Source organism: Muscardinus avellanarius (genome assembly GCF_963383645.1).
Source record: "Muscardinus avellanarius genome assembly, chromosome: 10".
NCBI classification, from domain to species: domain Eukaryota; kingdom Metazoa; phylum Chordata; class Mammalia; order Rodentia; family Gliridae; genus Muscardinus; species Muscardinus avellanarius.
In genome coordinates this window covers 39,734,288-39,757,474 of record NC_137796.1, presented here as the reverse complement: position 1 = coordinate 39,757,474, position 23,187 = coordinate 39,734,288, and positions in this window count along the sequence as shown.

Below are 23,187 nucleotides of genomic sequence, written 5' to 3'. Positions count from 1 at the left end.
CTCTGAAACTCAGTGAGACCCAGTTTCAAAAAAATAAAGAATAAAAAATAGGGCATGGGTGTAGCTCGGAGTTCGAATGCCCCTGGGTTCCACCCCCAGACCCACAAAAATAAATATGCAGGATTTCCAACTTATTGTATCTGCTATTGTGTGATCTTTGATATTTGGTGTTACTATTATAATTATTTGGGTACCACAAACCACACCCACATAAGGAAATGAACTTATTTGATAACTTTGTGTATTTTTATGGCTCTACTGACTGGTTGTTCCTCCATCTTTTTCCTTTCCTCAGATCTCCCTATGCTCTGAGACAACAGCATTGAAATTAGACCAATTGACACCATAAAATGGCTGCTTAGCACTCGAGTGAAAGGAAGAATTGCACATTTCCCACTTTAAATCAAAAGATAGAAATGATTAAGCTTAGTGAAGATGGCATGTTGTAAGCTAAGATAATGTGAAAGCTGGGCCTCTTGTACTGAACAGCTGTCTAAGTTGTGAATGCAAAGAAAAAGTCCTTAAAGATTAAAAGGGCTACTTCAGTGGTCACAAACTGATAAGAAAGCAAACAGACTGCCAATATAGATGAAGTTTTAATGGTCTGCAAGAAGCTCAAACCAGCAAGAGCATTTGCTTTAGCCAAAGCATGATCCAGAGGAAGGCTATACATGTTAAACTCAGCGAAGGTTAAGAGAGGTCAAGAAACTGCAGAGGAAAAGTTTGAAGCTAGCAGAGGTTGGGCAAAGAGGTTTAAGAAAAGAGGCTATCTTTGTAACATCATGGTGCAAATTGAAGCACATGAAACATTTCTGGCAGAGTAGGCCAACAGCCTTGTTCTAAGTATTATAGGTACATCATGGAGAAAGGAAACAAGCCATTTATGGTGACCTAAGTTCTCAGATAAGAGCTAAACGTTATAGGTGCATCCTGGATCATGAAGATGAACCAAACACAGTAAAGTCAACCATTAGACATGCTCTAATATTTCCGTGTGCAGCCTAGGTAAAGGCAGAAAGGCATATATGATAGCACCGGTTCTCAGAGTGCTCTAAGTTTGATAGTGCAGCCTGGGTAGTGTAGATATGCATCTTGTGGCAGCATTCCACTTGGGCATGTAATAAGCTTTATACAAGCAACCTGGAAAAACACGAGCCACTTACTTCACTATCAGCTTAGATATGATAAAAATTTATATATGCAATTGGGAATAAGCAGATGAGTCATTTCAAGTGCTAGCCAATTTTTGACAGTTCCTAAACCAGGTTTATGTATCATTCAAGGTCCCAAATGTTATTGACAGCATGTATCTGACAGAAGAGCTGTGGACAGCACCAAAACTACCTAGATATTTAATGCATATGATAAATGTGTCAATGATAAAATAATTGCATTGGCAGACTCTATGGTTTATACGTACAGACTAGAAAAGATAGCCAATTTATAGTCCATTACCATTTAGAACTACTCTAAGTTTTATATGGAAAGCCTGGATAGTAGATAAGCCTTTTATGCCATCATTGCTTGTCATCACTCACCAAGTTTGTATGTGTAGCCTGGAATAGGAAAATGAGCCTCTTACAGATGTGTCATCTCTAAGATATGTTCTAAACTTCATGTGTGATGTTCTGACCAAGTAGATAAGAAATGAACAATCAGAAACATCTTTTACTAAGGTTCTAAACCTTATAGGCAGACTCAAAGAAGTTTATGGTACATTTATAAAGCATCGCCCATGGCCAGGCTATAAGTGTTTTACGTGAAGACTGAACTAAGTAGATAATCCACTTACAGCAGCATCACCTCTAAACATGTTGAAAATGCTAAACATACAGCTTGGAGGAAGGCTCCAAATCATTGGCAGCCTTATCACCTCTTCTGTATTTTGCAACCTTTTGTGTTCATCTTAAACCAGGCAAATTAGCCATGCACAGCAGCATCAATAAATAGGTATGTGTTCAGTTTTATCTGTGTTGTCTGGATAAAGAAAATGAGTGATTGGAAGAAGTCTCATTTTTTATGCCATCTCTGTGCATTACAAATGCAGCCTGGCCAGGGAAGATGGGCTATTATAGAACCATTCATACTTAGGTATATGGGTGTTTTGCATGTTCATCCTGACTCAAATAGATAAGACATGCACACCAATATATTTTCTTTGACATAACTGATACTAGTGAAGCCTAGAAAGAGCAGTTGAGCCATGGCCAACAATATTACCTCTTGGATATACTGTACAAATATGTGCAACTGGACCAAGCTGATGCACCATTTGTTAATATACTGTAATATGTGTATTTTCAGCCAGGGCAACACAGATGAGACCTTTCCAGCATTACCATCTCAGAAGTACATCTAGAAATATAAATGTGCAGGATCAATCAAGCAGATGGACCATTTATGTAAGATCACCACACTAGATTTTTCTTACACAGGCAAGATGATGAGCTTCTTAGCACAACCTGAAATCTCAAGCACATGCTTAACTTCATATGAGAAGCCTGGTTCAGGCTAATTACCCATTAAAGGCAGTATCAAATCTAAGACTTTGATAGGAGAACAAAGCATACATTTGTGGCAACTTCATGTCTAAGATATGTTCAAATCTTTCAAACTGCAGTATAGACCAAGCCCGTGAGAATGTTCTAAATTCTGTGTCTAGCCTGCATCACCCAGGTAAAACATTTCTGCCACTATAGACCCTTTGTCAATTCTAGGTATTATAGGTGCATCTTAGAGAAAGGTAATGAATCATTTATGGTAACCTCAGCTCTCTCACATATATGTTCTATAATTTACAGTATAGTCTGGGTCATGAAGATCAGACACAGATGGTAACATCGCCTCTTAGGCATGCTCTACTATTTCCATGTTGAGCCTAGGTAGTGGAAATGAGCCATGTGTGGCATGGCCTTTCCTGTGCTCTACATTGGATCAGGCTGCCTGGACTACAGAGATGTGCATTTTGAGGCAGTATTCTTTTCAGGCATGTAAGAAGCTTTATAGGAGCAGCCTGGTACAAGGTGAGTCATTTACTTCAATATCAGCTTAGATATGATCTAACTTTTATACATTCAGCCTCAAATGAGCAGATGAGCTCTTAATAGTGACATCCAATCCTTGACTTTTTCTAATCCAGATAAATGTATCATTTATCAAGTACCTTTGATTTCTGCAGCGACAACAATTCTTTCACATGTTCTAGGCCTCAGAAGTACATTGGATATTCTTTTCCATGTAATTATTATTTTTCAACAATATTTAGTTAAAAGATTAATATTTCCACCACCAAATGTTTGTGGAACCTTGTCAAAAATAACTTGACAATATAGGGAAGAATTTAGCTCTAGGCTTTTATTTAACTCCAGTGGTTTATATATCTGCCTTTAGAATAGTACTACACTGTTTCAATTATTGTAGCTTTATATGGTTTGAAATCAGAAAATATATATCTTCTACCTTTGTTCTTTTTCAAGATCATGTTGGGTACCTAGAGTCCATATTCCATATTAGGATAGATTTTTTTCTGAAAAATAAATATATAAATATATGATAGCTTCACCTAAAAAATAGAAAAAAAATATTCTCTGGTAAGAAAGAAAGCAAAAAGAAATATTGAAATGTTATCTTTAAGTCATCAAAAGCTTGGTATCAGACAAATGAAACTGTTATGTGAGATTATCATTTTTAATTTTGGATAAATTGCTATAATACTAGATGTCAACTACTAAGCCAAGCATGGGAGGGAGGGATAGGGAGAGAATTGGGTGGGGATTGGGTGGGGGCTGACTGGGAAAAGTGTGCATGTATGTCTATAAAAGTATGTATCCTACTATGATGTATGAATACAGTGCACCAATAAAAAAATAAAAAAGAACAAAAAAAAGAAGTACATTGGAAGATAGATGAGACATTTAGACAAGTTTCGTGTTGAATGCAAGACCCAAACTTTTATGGACAGTTTGTATCACACAGAAGACTAGTGAACACCATCATTACTGCAGCTAAGATATGCAGCTTAGAAAGGGATGGTGACCGATTTATAGCACATCACCACTTAGATCTACTCTGAGTTTGCCATGGAAAGCCTGGATAGTAGATCAGCCTTTTGGGGAACCCATTGCTAATTATAAATTTTAATTTGCATGTGTATCTTGAAACAAGATGGTGAATTTTTTTCCAGAAGCATCACCACCAAGATCTGTTCTAAACTTCATGTATATTGTCTAGACTAAACACATAAGACATTTAAAGTTAGAGACAACTTGTGAAATGTCCTAAACCTTATGTGCAGCCTCAAAAAGCCTATGATACATTTACAAAAGCATCATCTCCTGTACAGGTTGTTAGTATTATATATAAAGCCTGGAATAAGTCTATAATCTGATCACATCAGCTTCACCCATTAACGTGCTCAACACACTAAACATAAAACTTAGAGAAAGACTTTGAGCCAATGAAAGCCTAATTTCCTCTTCTGTATTTTGAAAACTATTGTGTTCAGCCTGAACTGGGAAGATAAACCACATATAGCAGCATCAATGAATATTAATGTATTCAGTGTTATCTGTGAAGTTAGAATAAAGCCAATGAGTAATTTGCAGAAACCTCACCTTTCGGGCCAGTTGTATGCTATGCAAATGAAAACTGGACAGGAGAGAAATATATAGGGTGAACCAAGCAGGTGAGTCATTTAAGTGGTGTCACAACTTAGGCTGGCTCTAAGTTTTTCATATACAGAGTGGATGAAGATGATGAGCTTCTTAGCACAACTGGAAATTTCAGATATATGCTAATCTTTAGATGGGCAACCTGGTCCTGGCTAATTACCCATTGCCAGTAGAATCAGATCTCAGACATTTTTGTAAGCCTTTGATGTGCTTAGTCTAGGAGAAGCACTGCCAACTTTTCTGCCAAATTCATGTCTAAGACACGTTCAAATTTCTCAATGTGAAGACATGTTCAAATTTCTCAATATATGAGCATATTCTAAACTTTTGTGCCCAGCCTGCATTGGCTGCATGTTCTATTTATGTGACGTCAGCCTCTTTGCCATGTTCTAGTCATTTTAAGTGAATCTTGAGAAAGGAAATGAGCTCTTTATGGAATCCTCTGCTCTCAGTCATACATGTTTTATCATATATAGGTGTAGTATGGATCACATAGGTTGGTCACATATGATAACATCATCTCTTAGGCATTCTCTAATATATATATATATATATATATATATATATATATATATATATATATATATATATATATTGTGTGTGGTACTGGGATTGAACCCAAGGTAATTCTATCTCTGAGATAACACTCCTAGACCTATTTTTATTTTGTTTTGAAACAGGGTCTAAATTGTTGAGGCTGGCTCAAACCTATGATCTGTTTGTCTAACACTACTAAGTATGGGGATTACAGAAGTGTGCCACCATACCTGGCTAACATCATCTAGTAGTACTACTTACAGCCTAGATAATGACAATAATTCATATGTGGAATTATTACTTCTCAATGTGCTCTACATTATACAGGTAAGCCTGGACCACACAGATATGCATTTTGAGGCATATACTTTCTGAAATGTAAGAAGTTTTATATGTGCAGCCTGGTACCCCATGAGTCATTTGTTTCACTATCAGCTTAGATATTATCTAACAATTATATATCCAGCCTTGACTAAGCAGATGAGCCCTTAGGAGTGTTATCTAATTTTTGACATTTTCTAAGAGTGGTATATGATCATGTACCTAGTATTTTAGATGTCTACAGTAGCAAAGACTTTAATATGTCTGAAACTTCAGAAGTATAATGAAAAATATTGAACCAAACCACTTAAACCATCTTTCCATTGAAAGCAAGAATAAAAGTGCCCAAAAATTTATGGCAATTTATATCAGACAGAAAAGACATAGACAGCCTCATAACTGCATAGGCATTCAATACAGTCTGGATGTAAAGCCTGGCAGGAACAAGACCAATTACAGCACAGCACTACTTAGATCTACTCTAAGTTTTATATGGAAAGCCTGAATAGTAGATTAGCCTTTTATGACATCATTGCCTGTTATTACTCTATACATTTGCCTGGGTATCCTGGAACATTATTAAAAGCCCTTTGCAGAGGTGTAATCTTTAGTATCTTTTCTAACATTCAAGTATATTGTTTCAAAAAAGTAGATAAGGCATTTAAAGTGAGAGAAAACTCTTGTAAAGGTTCTAAAGATTAGGTGCATCCTTGAAAGTCTATGAAACATTTAGAAAAACATCACTTTCTGGCCAGGATTTAAATATTCTATCTGAAGCCTGATCTAAGTAGATGATCCACTCCTAGTAGGTAAATGTTTAAAGCATTAAACATATAGTTTGGAGAAAGACATCAGACTGTTGGAATCACTATTTCCTCTTTTATATTTTGTAATATCTTGTGTTCAGCCAAGATGAGCCATGCATAGCAGCATCAATAAATAGACATTTATTCAGTTACACCTGTGAAGTCTGATTAATAGAAAAGAGTGACTAAAAGAAGCCTCACCATTCAGGCCAGCTGAATGCTTGATAGATGCAGCCTGGAAAAAGGAGATGGGCCCATTGCAGCATCATTAAAACTTACATATACCCAAAGTTTTGCATGTGCACCATCACTCAAATAGAGAAGCCATGAATGTCAGAATTCTCCCTTTGACACATTATAACCATTACTAGTGGACCATGGAACAACAAACGAGTCATGTCCAGCAGCATTACTTTTTGGACATTTTGTGTAGACACGTGCAACTAGAACAAAGAAATGTACCATGTAGTGCATCACTACTTGTTAACATGCTGTGATATTTGTATTTTCATCCAGGAAAACAGAGATGAGACTTTCCCAATACTATCAGCTCAGTGGCATGTTCTGAGACATAAATATGTAAGATAAACCAAGCAGGTGAAAAATTTAAGTAGTATCACCTCTTATGTCTGCTCTAAGTTTTGCATGTGGAGGCTGGACAAAGATGATGAGCCTCAGGGTTCAACTTGAGATCTCAGGTACATGCTAAGTTTTGTATGAGCAACCTGTTTCAAGCTCATTGCTCCTTGACAGTTATATCAGATCCCAGCCTTTTTTTCTAAGACTGTATATATTCAATCAAGGAGACACTGAACACATTAATAAAAACTTTATGTTCAAGATATGTTCAAATATTTCAAAGTGCAGTATGTTCTGAGCATGTGAGCGTGTTATAAACCTATGTGTTCAGTCTTCAATGGCTAGGCAATTTATTTATACCAATGTAGGACTTTTTCATGTTCTAGGAAGTGTAGGTACATCTCAGAGAAAGGAACTAAGCCTTCATCACATTCTCAGATCTCAGAAATACATGCACTATCATTTATAGGCACAGCCTGGATCATGAAGATCAGGCACATACAATTAGATCACCTCTAATATATGCTCTAATATTTCCATGTGCAGCCTAGTTAAAGGCAGTAAGTCAAGTATGGCATCATCACCTCTTTCTCTTCTTTATGTTGGATTGGGCAGCCTGAACCAGGCAGATGTGCATTTTGAGCCAGCATCATTTTCTGGCATTTAAGATGCTTCAGATATGCAACCTGAAACAAGATGAGTCATTTTCTTCTGTCAACTTAGACATAATTTAAATTTTATAAATGCAGCCTTGAATATTCAGATAAGCACTTTAGAGCATTTTCTAGTTTTTGCCATTTAATAAGTCTGGTATATGTATCATGTATCCAGTTCCTTAGATGTCTGAAGCAGCAAAAACTAACATGTTCTAGGTTCCACAGTGCATTGGAAAATAAACAACTGAGCTACTCGTAAGAGCTTCATACTGAAAGCAAGATACAAAATTATAAGGGTAGCTTGCATCAGACAGAAGAGCCTTGGACAGCTTCATAACTCTGTGGGCATTTTCTATGGTTTCTATATGCAGCATAGGAGGGCTAATTTACCGCACATTATAACATAGATCTACTCTTTTCTATGAAAATCCTGAATATTAGAGCAACAATTTATGAAATTATTGCCTGTTATTACTCTTTACATTTGTATATGTAACCTGGAACATGATGATGAGCCTTTTCCAGAAGCCTTATCTCTAAGATCTGTTTTAACCTTCATGTGTGCTTTCCTGACCAAGCTGATAGGGCATTTACAGTCAGAGACATATCCTGTAAAGTTTCTAAATATTATGTGCAGCTTTGAAAAAGTCAATGGTACAGTTACAAATGCATTACATCCTGGCCAGGCTGTAAGTGTTTTATGTAAAGCCTGATCTAAGTAAATAATTTACTCATAGAGCCTTCACAGATAAACATGTACAAAGCATTAAACATATTACTTGGAGGAAGACTCTGAGCTATCAGCAGGCTGGAATCCTTTTTCTGTATTTCACAACCTCTTCTATTATTATGCTTAGACCGGGCTGATGAAATGTGTATAGCAGCATCACCAAATAGGCATGCATTTAGTTTTATATATGTGGTGTAGATCAAGCAAATGAGTGATCAAAAGAGGTCGCACCTTCCATGCCAGCTCTATGCTTGATAGTCATAAATTGTTAGTTTCTTCTTGTCTCTTTATTTACCTGTCAAATTTGAAGGATATTTTTGCTGTAATAGCAGTCCTGGATGGAAGTTATTTTCTTTCAAGGTTCACAGTGCATTATACCAAGCCCTTCTGGGCTTTCATGATTCAGGTTTAGAAGTCCAGAGTGATTCTTACTGTTTTGCTTCTGAATATCACCTGTTCTTTTGCTCTTGATGCATTTAGGATTCTCTCAATAGCCTTTATGTTAGTCACTTTGATTATCATATGGCATGAAGAAGTTCTTCTTGGATCTGGTTTTATTTGGGTTTTCAATGTATTAAATATGTGGATGTCCATTTTGTTTTTGAAATTTGGGTAGTTATCTGACTATATATATATATATATATATATATATATATATATATATAGTTCTAGTCATACTGGGGATGGAACCCAGGGGCCTTCTACCTCTGGGCTACACTCCCAGACCTATTTTATATTTTATTTGGAAACAGGGTCTCCTAAGTCAGCTGAGGCTGGCTTCAAACCTGTGTGATCCTCCTGTCTCAGCCTCCCAAGTGCGGGGATTGCAAGCGTGTGCCACCATGCCTGGTACTCTGATAATATTTTTTGAAGATATTTTTAACTCCCTTGGTTTGTGCTCTTCTTTAATGCCGATTAGCTGAAAGCTAGGTCATTTCATAATATCCCAAATTTCTTGAATATTCTAGTCATGTCATCTTGTATATTGTTGACCATGTAGCCAGTTTTGAATGAGCTGCCTTCTAGGAGTGAAGCTATTTTCCATGTGATCAGTGAGGGCTTCTATTCAGGACTTCTATTTTGTTTATTGTCTCCATTTTATTTAGGGACTCTTTTTTATTTGTATTTAGGGTCTCAATATCTGTGTTAGATATTCTTTCATATCTTATACATTTTCTCTGAGTTCTTTTCTAATAACTTTGAACAGCTCTGTTTTGGGTATTTGGATTATTGTCAAGTTGTGGGAGTTTATTGTTTCTTTGTTGATCTTTATTTTTATGTTATCAGTATTCTTAAGTCTGTATCTCTGTTGTCTTGGCATTCTCTTCCTCTTTGTGTGGGAGTCCTACTCATTGTCCTCTGCTGGGTGTATATATTGGCCTCAAATGATCTGTGTCATATAATCAGAATTTTGACTTAGTCCCTCAAAACTTTTTTAACAGGATGTAGTTCTTTGCCAATGGAGGTCCAACGTGACTCCATCTTGTATAAGACTCTATGCTGTTACTCTGGAATGTATGCCCATGCAGAACCCTGTTTAACCTTTGCACTGTTCTTCTAAAATTGTAACCATTTAACCTATGCCTTCCTGAAATTGTAAATACCCCTTGAATGTAATGACCACTATTTCTTCTCTCTTTGTTCTTAGATAAACCTCAGGTAAACTTCTCAGGTCAAAGTTCAACCCCTCCCCTGCAGAAACCTAAAGAAGACAAACTGGTTTCTAGATATGGACATAACAGGTGGCTAGCCAACCAAAAACCGATACCTCTTTCAGTTAAGGGGGTTTAGCCAATAAGAAAAAGGTCAAGTATAGTTAAAGGTTTTATGGTTTTTCCTTCACAAAAAGAGCCTGGCTGACTGGAAGGGTATGCAGCTCTAATAATTGGCTCGAGAATCTGCAGCCCCAGCTAGCTGGCAATTTTCCTTTTATACTAAATTCTTCTAAATTCTTTTAATAAAATTTTAATAACCTGTTGGTGTGTGGCTCTCTTCGTCCCCGCATAGTCCCAGCCCAACAATATAGTCAGAATTTTGAGTTAGCCCTCAAAACTTTTTTAACTTGATGAAGTACTTTGCCAATGCAGATAAGGAGCAAACTCTGATTGGCTGCAGGCCTCCATGCTTTCTAGGCCCAAATGCAACAGGGCCAGAAACTATAGCATTCCTAGTCTATAGCTCAGGTGGCTGTGGTTTATTGCCCCAGGGGCATCAATGCTGCTTGCTGGTTGTGATCAAGTGAAACTCTGCAGACTGCTAGCATATGGCATCTGTGGTCACTGGGCCCAAACTCAGCAGGGCTAGAGATTATGACATTCTGAGCCTGTGATTTGGCTGGCTGAGCTTTAATGCTCCAGAAACATTACTACTGCTTTGCTGATTTTGATAATGTAAAACACAATCAGCCACTGGCTTCTGTGCTCACCAGGCACAAACTTTCCTGGATAGAGAGGTTGTAGCATTCTCAGCCTGAGGTATGGCTGTCTGAGTTAAACCGTCCCAGGGACACTGCTGTTGCTTTGCCAGGTACAATCATGTGAAACCCTGCTAGTTTTTGGCCTTCCTGTTTGTGAGGTTCAAACGCTGCTAGGGAAGATATTGTACTGTTATGAACCTTGGGTATTTGTTATTTAGCCCCGAGGATATCACAGTTGTTCTGGCAGCTACAATCTTGTGAGACCTTTTGTAGCTGCTGGCCTCAGTCCTTGTGGTATCCAAACTCTGCTGGGCAAGAGTGTATAGCCTTCCAATCCTGTAGCTAAATTGACTGAATATTTTTCCCCAAACACTACAACCAATAATCTTCTGGTGATCCCTGGAGATCCCCCAGGAGTGGAGCAGACAGTGGACTCTAGGTCCAGTCCAAGTTTCCCTATGGACTGATAATTCATGTTTCCATTGTGCCTGACTGAAGCAAACACCCAGTTTTTGTATGATTGGTTTGCAATCTCATAGGATTCATGTGTTTGGTCAATACCACATGAACCCCTACAGCCACACAGGCTCCTGCTGGATTGGATTGTAAACTCATGGTCTTGATGAATCCAGATGTAGCCACTCAGATACCTTCAGGAAGGTCCTATAGTTTCTCAGTCCAGATGAGTTCAACTGCAGTCACAGGTGTTTTCTGGGTGGTTTGGCTGGGCAGTCTGGAGATTTGTGGTCTTGAGGTTTTCTAACATGAAGAGAATAATACGATTGCTTTCATGTTGGTTCTCTCAATCACTGGCTCCACAGGATTTACTTACTTCTTACTGGAGTTTCTTTCTAAAAGCTGCCTGGTTCCAGCAGTTACTAGCTCCAGCACCGTCTTGCCAAGATGGCTTTTCTCTTAGCTCTCTGCTCACCTGATGAGACACACAAAGCTCTTTTCAGTCCTTTGCTCATTCTGATGCTCCTGATTCAACTACATTTTCACTATCTATCTTATGTTGCGTTTTGACCGCTTTTCCTCTCTTGTCAAAAATATATGTTTCTGTTGGTTGAATTTTAAGTTTCAGAGCAACTGAATGTGCTGCATTTCTCTATTGAACTATCTTTGATCCATATTTTTGTGCATCATACTTCTCTGGCATTTTAGTTTTATATGTATGGTCTGGCACAAGATGGTCATTTACTTAACTATCAGCTTAGACATAGTTGAAATTTTGCACATGAAGCCTCAACTAAGCAGATGAGTTTGTCAGAGAGCCATAGAATTTTTGATACATTCAAGGCTTCATATATGTATCATGTAACTAGTACCTTAGATATTTGCTGTGGCAATACTTTCTTTGATATTTTCTAAGCTGTAGAATGCATTAGAAAATAATTGAGAAATTAGGACAAGATTCACAATAAAAGCAAGTTCTAGAATTTTATGGGCAGTTTGTATCAAACATAAGACCCAAGGACAATTCATAACTGCATAGCTATTTTCTATCTGCTCCCTAGAAAGGGTAAATGGCCAATTATAGCATATCACCAGTTAGATATGCCTTAAGTTTTATGTAGAAAGTCTGCATAATAGATCAGCTTTTAAGGCGTCATTAGCTATTATTACACCCTATGTTTGCCTTTGTAGCCTAGAACATGATAATGAGCCTTTTCAGAAGTCTTATCGCTCCGATTTGTTCTAACCTTCATGTGTGGTATCCTGACCAAGAAGATATGACATTTACAGTCATAGACATCTCTTGCAAAGGTTCCAATCCCTAAGTACAGCCTTAAAAAAGTCTGATACATTTAAAAAACATAATTTACAGGCCAGGCTGTATGTATTCTATATGATGCCTCCATTAAATGGATAATTTATTCACAGAAACTCTCACAACTCTAAACATTTTCAAAGCATTAAACACACATCTAGGAGTAAGTCTCTGAACATTTGCAGCCCAATCTCTTCTTCAGAATTGTGCAGGCTGTTGTGTTTAGCCTGGACTGAGAGATGAACAATTCATAGAACCATCACTAAATAGTCATGTGATCAGTTTTTATCTGTGTAGATTGAATCATGCCAATGAGCAAACAGAAAAATTTCACCTATCACGCCACCTCTCTGCTTTACAGATGGACAAAGGTGCTGGCCCATTTCAATACTATTCATCCTTAAGTATATGAGAAATTTTATATGTACATTTCAACTATGCAGCTATGTGCCATTAGACCAAGTATGTGCATCACGTAACATTGCCACCACTTGCTCACATGCTGTAGTAGGTGTATTTTCAGCCAGGACAACATGATTGAGGCTTTTCCAGCACCAGCAGGTCAGGGGTATGTTCTGAGAGATAAACATGAATGTTGAGCTAAGCAGGTGAACTATTTTGGTAGTATCACCATTTATTACTGCCCTAAGTTTTCAATGTATAGACTGGACCAAAGTGATGAACCTCTAGGCACCAACTGAAACCTCAAGCACATATTAAGCTTTATATGGGCAGGCTGATTCAGGATAATTATTCATTGCCAGCAGCCCCAGATCTCAGGCATTTTTCTAAGAGAAATACATGTGCAGTCAGAAGGATACTGCTTACATTTATAGTACTTTCATGTCTATGTCATGTTCAAATCCTACAAAGTGCTGCTTAGACCAAGCATGTGAGCATGATTTAATCTTTTGTGAACAGCCATCATTGATTGGCCAGGTTATCTATTTCTGACAATGTAGGCCTTTGGTCATATTCTAGGCTTTATAGGTACATCTGAAGGAAAGGAAAGGAATATGGCATCCTCAGTTCTCAGACATACATGCCCTCTCATCTAAAGATGCTGTCTGGATCATGAAGATCATCCACATACAGTCATATCATTAATTAGACATGCTCTAATACTTCCATGTCAGCCTCAGTAAAAACCATAAAGCCATGTATGACATCATAAATGCTCCCTACAGTTATACATTGGAACAGGATGCCTGGGACACCCAGATGTACATTTAGAGGTATCCTCCTTTTCTGGTATTTAAGAGGCTTTGTGTCTGCAGCCTGGCATAATTTTCTTCAATAACAGTTTAGACATAATCTACATTTTGTACATGCAGCCTCAACTAAGCACATGAGCCCTTTAGAGACCCATCCAATCCTTGGCATATGCTAAGTCTGGCATATGTATCATGTATCCAGTAGTGTAAATGTCTGCAGCAGCAATGATTCTGACATGTTCTAGTCTTCACAATGTATTAGAAAATAACCAAATGAGCCATTAGTAAGGCTTCACATTGAAAGCCAGACCCAACATATTATAGGTCATTTGTATTAGACAGAAGAACCCATCTATTCCCATAACTGTAGGCATAGTCTAGGATGTTTTTGGTGCAGCCTAGAAATGGCAAATGGTCAGTTAATAGTGTATCAGCAGAGATCTACTCTAAGTTTCATATGCAAAGCCTGGATAGTAGATCAACCTTTTATGGCATCATTGCCTGTTATTGCTCTCTATGTTTTTTTTTAAATTTTTTATTGGTGCACTGTATTCATACATCATAGTGGGATACAAACTTTTGTAGACATACATGCACACATCGCCCAGTCAGCCCCCACCTGATTCCCACCCCATTCTCTCCCCATCCCTCCTTCCCATGCTTGGCTTAGTGGTTGACATCTAATATTATAGCAATTTATCCAAAATTAAAAATGATAATCTCACATAACAGTTTCATTTGTCTGATACCAACCTTTTGATGACTTAAAGATAATATTTCAATATTTCTTTTTGCCTTCTTTCTTACCAGAGAATATTTTTTTTCTATTTTTTAGGTGAAACTATCATATATTTATATATTTATTTTTCAGAAAAAAATCTATCCTAATATGGAATATGGATTCTAGATACCCAAAACGATCTTGAAAAAGAACAAAGGTAGAAGATATATATTTTCTGATTTCAAACCATATAAAGCTACAATAATTGAAACAGTGTAGTACTGTTCTAAAGGCAGATATATAAACCATTGGAGTTAAATACAAGCCTAGAGCTAAATTCTTCCCTATATTATCAAGTTATTTTTGACAAGGTTTCCACGAACATTTGGTGGTGGAAATATTAATCTTTTAACTAAATATTGTTAAAAAATAATAATTACATGGAAAAGAATAAAATTGGACCCTTACCTAATCCCATATACAAGTATTAACTCAAAATAGATAAAAGACATAAATATAAATCTTAAGACTATAAACTTTTAGAAGAAAATCTGGGTCATAAAACCTCACAACATTGAAATTGGCAGTGATTTCTTGGATATGATTTCAATGGCACAGGCAAGAGAAGAGTATACAAACTCCCTAAAAAATAAAAAAAATATTGTATATACAAAGACAATGTAAACAGAGTTAAAAGTTACTAATAGAATTGGATAAAATATTTCCAAATGCTATATCTGAAGGTATATTAATATTCCAACTAGAAATTCTAAAAATTAACAATAGTAAAGGCAAACAATACAATTTAGAGATAGGTAAAAGACTAACATAAATAATGAATCTCCACAGATAACCAATCTTAGTTGTCTGTTGGATGGAAAATCTTGTTTCTCTGGTTCTGGTGTGTGTTACCTATTTCTTCTTTGTAGTTAATCTCTTTGAGTATTTTCTCTAGCGCTGGTTTTGAAGACAAAAATTCCTTCAGTTTCTGTTTGTCATGGAAGCTTCTTATTTCTCCATTTAATTTGATAGAAAGTTTTTCTGGGTAGGAAATTTTTGGCTGGAAGTTGTTTTCTTTCAAAATTGGGAATATGTTACTCCAAGCCCTTCTGGCTCTCATGACTTGGTTTGGGAAGTCTGGAGTGATTCTAATTGGATTGCCTCTGAATGTCACTTGGCCCTTTGTTTTTGTTGCCTTTAAGATTCTCTGTTTGGCTTCCACATTGGTCATTTTGACAATTATGTGGCGTGGGGATCGTCTTCTCCGATCCTGTCTAAAGGGAGTTCTATAAGTTTCCTGGATCTGTGTATCTACCTCTTGCTCTATGTTTGGAAAATTTTCTGCTATTACTTCCTTGAAGAGATTGTTGATCCCCTTGCTTTCACTTTCCTTTCCCTCCTCTATTCCAATTATTCTTAGGTTAGCTCTCTTAAAATGGGCCCATATTTCTTCATTGTCAGATTCCTGCTGTTGGATATTTTTTTCTAGATTAGAAACTATGCGTTCATTTTTGGAATGATCATCTTCTAAGAGCGAGATGCTGTTCTCCATGTGGTCTAATCGGTTGTTTGTGCTTTGAATTGAGGCCTTTACTTCATTAATTGCATCCTTTATCTCTTTTTGGCTCTCTCTGAGTTCTTTTCGAAGCACCTCTATTATTTCTAAAGTTATTTTCCTGATTTGATCTTCTAGAAATCTCTGATTTTCTGTTTTATCGGGTTCTGATGTTGTGGGGTTGTGGGCATTCATTGCTCAAGTATTATTCCTCTTTCCCATGATTTTGGATGTTTGTGCCTTCTCTGGGTTCTTCCCTTGGGTCACTATAACTTCACTTAAGGTGCTCTGGATCTCGAGTCTGTAGTATCTCAGACCCCACTACTCCTTTACTGGGTTGTATCACAGAGTCTCCAACCCAGGGAGTCGATAAAGTCTGCTTTAAACTATGGGGGGTGCCAGGTTGGGCGTTCTCCTATGGTGTGATATCTCTGCCACCGCCACTCCCCCACTGGGTCAAGTCCCAGGGAGTACAGTACTGGGATTTCTCCTCTGTGGCCCGCAATTTGACTCACTGTTCTTGAGTTCGCAGATGGAGCTGTACTGGACTCGGTGAATTCGCTGCTGCTGCCGCCGGTGGCAATATGGCGCCACTGCTACACCCTCGGCCATGAGGCTGGCTTATTTCTTCTTGGTTTTGAGTTCCACTCTGAGTCCCTGCAGCATGTGCTGAGCTCAGCCACTGGGAGCTTTAGATGCTCCCTGCGCTGAAAAATCCCGCCTGGCTGTTCCGCAGTGGCTCACCTCAGCTTGCTGTAGCCATCAGGTGAACTCGCCGCTGCCGCTGGCAGTATGGCGTTGCTGCCGTGTCCTCGGGCGTGAGGCCGGTGTATCTCCAATGTGGCTCTGAGCTCTGTTCTCAGTCCACTTTCTCTCTGGAGCCTGGTAATTTTTTTGTTTCTCTGGTGATGGTGTTTTCTGGCTATGAAAGGCGCTGATTTTGTGGTAATGGAGGTTGGTTGTTAGCGGGGCTCTTAAGCCCCGCTTTTCTTGGTCGCCATCTTCCCAGAAGTCTGATCTCTACGTTTGTAGGTGTAGTCAGGAGCGTGATGATGAGCCTTTTGTAGTAGCCTCATGTATAAGAGCTGTTCTAAACTTCATGTGTGCTCTCCTGACAAAGCAGCTAAGAGAATTATTGTCAGAGAAATATCTTCAATGGTTATAAAGCTTATATCCACCTCCTAAACTCTATGGTACATTTAGAAAAGCATCAACTCTTGGCCAGGCTGTAAATGTTCTATGTAAAACCTGGACTAAGTGGATAATCTACTCACAGAGGCTTCCACAACTCTAAACATGTTCAAAACAATAAACATACAAACTGAAAAAAGACTCCAAGCTATTGGCAGCCCATGTCCTCCTCTGTATTTTGCAACCTCTTGTGTTAAGTCTGGACTAGACAGATGAAACATTTATAGCCGTATCACTTAATAGACATATGTTCAGTTTTATCTATGTAGTATGGATCCATCAGTTTAGCTATTGGAAGAAGTCTCACCTTTTGGGTCACCTCTGTGCTTTACAAATACAGCCTGGACAAGGGACATGGGTCAATTTCAATACCGTGTATTCTTATGTATATAAGAAGCTTTACATGTGCACCTGGAATCAAACAGGAAACATGCACAACATCGTGTTTTCTTTCACATGATAAAAACATTAGTAGGTAAAATGGGAACAAAAAGTTGAGCCATGACCAGAAGCATAACCTCTAGAATGTGCTGTGAAACTATGTGCTACAGGACCAAGCATATGTGCCCCATCACTTGTTAGTATGCTGTATATGTGTATTTTCAGCCAGGATCGTTTTGGTTCAATTTAGCTAGGTTGTATATGTCTAGAAATCTGTTGATTTCTTCTACTTTTCAGTTTATTGGAGTACAAATTTATAAAAAAGTTTCTGATCACCTTTTGGATTTTCAAACTATCTGGGTTGATGTCTCCTTTTTCCTTTCTGATTTTAATAATTTGTGTTGATTCTTTCTATTAGTTAGGTTGGCTAAAGTTTATCAGTCTTGTTAATCTTTTCAAAGAACCAGGTTTTTGTTTCGTTAATCTTTTTATTTTTTGTTCTGTATTTCATTGATTTCTGCTCAGATTTTAATTATTTCCTGCCTTCTACTGGCTTTGGAATTAGACTGTTTCTGTTTTTCTATGTCCTTGAGGTGTGCCACTAGATTATTTGGTGACTTTTTTGTTTTTCTTATGTGGGGACTCAGTGCTATAAAATTTTCTCTTAAAACTGCCTTCAAAGTGTCTCAAAGATACTTATCTCTATTTTCATTTAATTCTTGAAATTTTTGATTTTTCTCTTTACTTCTTCCTGATCCAGTCCTCATTCAAAAGCATATCTTTCTGTCTTCATTAATTTATATAATTTATTCTTATCTTACTGTTGTTGACTTTTAATCATTTCATTATGATCTGAAAATATGCATGGAATTATATTACATTTAGAAAAATTTTCTGATACTTACTTTGTAGCCTAGGATGTGGTCTTTTTGGAGAATATGCCATGAGCATCTGAGAAGAATGTGTGTTTCAGCTGTTGTTGGTTGGAATATTCTGTATAAGTATATTGGGTCCATTTAGTTTGTAGTATACTTTAGGTCTGAAGAGTCTTTACTCATCTTTTGTTTGGAAGATTGACATAGTGGTATAAATGGTTTGTTGAATTCTTCCAATATTACTGTATTTAGGTTTTCTTGAGACATAATATCCCAAAGAGTTTGTTTTATGGAAGTGGGTACACCACATTTGCCACATAAATATTTATTATCATTACATATTCTTGTTGATTATTCCTTTTATTAGTAAGAAGTGACCCACTTATCTTCTGACAAGTTTTAGCTTAAGGTCAGCTTTGTCAGATATGAACATTGCTACTTTTGCTTGTTTTTGGTCTTAATTTTCTTGGTATATCTTTTTCTATCTTATCACCTTTAGCCTGTAAATATCTTTGATTGTTAGGTGAGTTTCTTGCAAGTAGCATGTAGTTAGATTATGTTTTTTTTATTTTCTTTTTGGTGGTACTGGGGTTCCTGGAAGCCCTTCTACCTCTGGGCTATGCTCCCAGACCTATTTTATACTTTTTTTATTTGGAAACAGGGTCTCTTAAGCCAGTACAGCTGGCTTCGAACCTGTGCGATCCTCCTGTCTCTGCCTCCCAAGCGTGGGGATTACAAGCGTGTACCACCACACCGGCTTAGATTATGTTTTTTTAATCCACATTGGTAATCTATGCCTTTTAATTAGGGAGTTTAGATGTTTGACATTCGGTGTTATTATTTAAAGATGATTTTTGTTTTCTGTTATTTTGAGTTATACTTTTTGTTTGATATAGTTTTATTTCTCTTTTATTTAATTGCCCATCTGGTGGAATTTGCCCCTTCTCTGGTTCTGGTATTTGTTTCTTTCTTTTTCTTCTTTATGCTTTAGGTTTTTAAATATTTTTTCTAGTGCCAGCTTGGTAGTCATGAATTCTTTTAGTTTCTGCTTGTCTTGGAGGGTTGTTATTTCTCCATTCATTTTGAATGATATCTTTGTTGGATATACCAGGTTTGTTTGGCAGTTATTTCATTCAAGGTCTGGGATACATAATACCAGCCCCTCCTGGCTTTCATGACTCGGGTTAATAAATATGGGGTGATTCTTATTGTTTTGTCCATGAATGCCACTTGTTCTTTTGTTTTAATGCTTTTAAGATTTTTTTTTCTTGGCTTCTATGTTAGTCATTTTGATTATTATGTAGCATGGAGAAGCTTTACTTTGATTTTGTAATGTTATTCTGAATATGTCCTGTATGTGAATATTCAAGATTTTTCTACATTTGGAAAATTTTCTAATATTATTTTTCTAAAGAGTTTTATAGGCCCCATGCCGGACCACGTGTAGTACACCAGACCCCTGGAGAAACTGGGCCTAGCAAGACTCTGGATCCCGGGAAGGGGTCGTGTGGAGCACGCCAGCCGGGGCTCAGGTCGCGGGACTCTGGGCCCCGGGCCGGACCGCACTTAGCACACCAGACCCCTGGAGAAACCAGGCCCAGTAAGATCCTGGGTCCAGGGCAGGGGTCGCACGGGGCATGCCAGTTGGGGCCCGGGTCATGGGGCTCTGGGCTCTGGGAGGAGTAATGTGGAGCACGCTGGACCCATGGGGAAACCGGGCCAGGTCACAGTGCTACTGAGTGCCTGATCCCACTACCTCCTCAAACCACACATACTGTCTTCTATTATTGAAAAAAAAAGGAAAAGAAAAAGAAAAAAGAAAAATATCAGAGAGGGGTTAAGAAGGCTGTGGTGGATGCCAGGATACTGGAGATACAGACAAAACTTATCCAAATGCACTGCAACTTATGGAAAAATTCCCTGTGAAGGAGGGCTGCTGTTTATATTGTTAAGAATCTTGGACATCTTGTAAGGAGAGAGTTTAGCGGGGACCAAGGAGAAAGGCGGTGTTGAAAGCAGTCTCCACGGTGGCAGTGGAGACTTGTATTCAGGAGAAGCAGAAATCGGATTCTACCAACCTTATTTCTTTGGAGAAATCACACCAAATGTCGAATGCTACCGCCACGCATGCTTAGGAACACTGGACAACATTCAGAGTGGAAAAAGAGCTTGGGAAGGATTTGAAATGGTGGAAGCAGTGGCAATGTCAGTTGCCAGTACTCAGGGGAGGCAAAGAACTGATACATTACACCTGAAACCTTTGAAATAATATCCCCAGAGGCAGAATGCTACCACCACGCACCCTCGAGAACGTGGGACAAATGGTTGGGTGAATAGGGTGCTTGGATTGGAGGCTGCCGAGGGGTGAGGCCGCGACTGACACAGCAAAGCTCGGATTGGAGCCTGCCTTGAGGCAAGGCTGGAGTGCTGGAGCCTCTGAGGCCAGGATCAGAGCCTACCAAGGGATTAGGCCAGTGCAGGGGACAGCAAGGCCAGGATTGGAGCCTGCTGTGAGGCAAGGCTGGTGCTGGGGCTTTCGAGGCAGCAGCCAGAGCCTGCCGAAGGATTAGGCCAGTGCCGGGGCCAATGGCTGACATCAGAACCTGCCGTGAGGCAAGGCCACTACTGGGGCCTCCGAGGCTGAGATCAGAGCCTGCCGAGGGGTTAGGCTGATGCTGGGGCCAGTGAGGCTGGGATCGGAGCCTGCCATGAGGCAAGGCTGGTGCTGGGGCCTTCAAAGTCAGGATCGGAGCCTGCTGAGCGGTTAGGCCGGTGCCGGGGCCAGCAAGACCGGGATCGGAGCTCACCGTGAGGCAAGGCCAGTGCTGGGGCCTCTGAGACTGGGATCAGAGTGGGCCGAGGTGTTAGGCTGGTGCTGGGGCCAACGGCCAGCATCGGAGCCTTCTGTGAGGCAAGGCCACCACTGAGGCCTCCGAGGCTAGGATCAGAGCCTGCCGAGGGGTTAGGCTGGTGCTGGGGCCAGCAAGGCTGGCATCAGAGCCTACTGTGAGGTAAGGCTGGTGCTGGAGCCTCCGAGGCCAGCATAAGAGCCTGCCGAGGGGTTAGGCCAGTGCCGTAGCCAATGGCTGGCATTGGAGCCTGCCGTGAGGCAAGGCCGCTGCTGGGACCTCCGAGGCTGGGATCGGAGCCTGCCAAGAGGTTAGGCCGATGCCGGGGCCAGCAGCCAACATCGGAGCCTGCTGTGAGGCAAGGCCAGTGCTGGGGCCTCCGAGGCTGGGATCGGAGCCTGCCAAGGGGTTAGGCCGGTGCCTGGGCCACTGGCCAGCATCGGAGCCTTCCATGAGGCAAGGCCGCTACTGAGGCCTCCGAGGCCGGATCGGAGCCTGCTGAGAGATTAGGCCGGTGCTGGTGCCTCTGAGGCCAGGATCAGAGCCTGTCAAGGGGTTAGGCTTGTGCCGGGGCCAATGGCCGGCATCAGAGCCTGCTGTGAGGCAAGGCCACTACTGGGGCCTATGATGCCAGGATTGGAGCCAGCTGAGGGGTTAGGCTGGTGTCGGGACCAGCAAAACCAGAATCGGGGCCTCCCATGAGGCAAGGCCGCTGCTTGAGCCAGCGAGATCTGGATCAGTCCACTGGGTATCCAGGCCACTACTGGGGTCGTCAAGAGTGGGATCAGTGCTTGCAACGCGGCATGCACAGAGAAATATCACAGAAAATAAAAATCAGATGTGCTTCCCCTAATCAGCAAAAACTAGGAGAAAAGGGGCAACAGAAAGAGGTCAAGCTATAGAAAGGGCCCTATAATGAAGCAACTAAGGTGATCAATCTGAGGGTATGGAATAGGGAGGATGGAGCCTCTTTAAAACGCGGGAGGTACATAAACAAATGTATCAAAGTTAATCACCAAAGAAGCATGGGATCGAGGGAGGGGGAGGAAATGGGATGGGAGAGGGAATGGGAGGGAATGGGATGGATGAGGGCTAACTGGATGATGTGTGCTTGTATATCCTCTCAAGTCTTGTATTCCAATGTAATATATGATTACAGTGCACCAATAAAAAAAAAGTTTTATAATACCTTTGGCTTGTGCTTCTAGACCTTCTTCAATGCCTATTTTTTTATGTTAGGTTGTTTCAAATTGTTTTCTATACATGGATGTTCTGATTGGATTGTTGCATTGTCTTCTCTATATTATTGACTATGTGAGCAGTTTTGAATAAGCTGTCTTTTAAGTGTGAGACTCTATTTTATATGTGTTTTAGCCTGTTTTGGCAGATGCAAATATTTTACCTTTCAGAGCCCACATAGGATTACTATGGGCCCAAAGTCTTGAATTTTACAAATTTAATTGGAATATTAAGAGATTTCACATTTAATATAGCATGTCATGAAGTTAATGATAATAAAAGGATCTCTGGGGCTGGAAGTGCAGTTCACTGGTATAGTGTGTGCTTATCATACATGTGACCTCATGCCTGGTAATCAGTACCACTAAAAATAACAAATTACCTATGCTTTATTTGGATAATCAAATAGAAAATGAATAATCACTGCTATGGGGGAGACATGATATGGGAAATACTATCAAAATATTATATTATTTTGACTATCAAAATAAAAATATTATGCTTTATGATAGCTAACATAATGACAGTTGCCCATCATGTACAGATGTGTGACAACATAAATAATGTTTACATTAAATATGCTATCATCATAAAATAACAGAAATAAGCATTACTGAATGCTAATAAAGTAAATTGGACACAGTCTAGCTTAGAAAATTGTTAACAAATTGGAAAA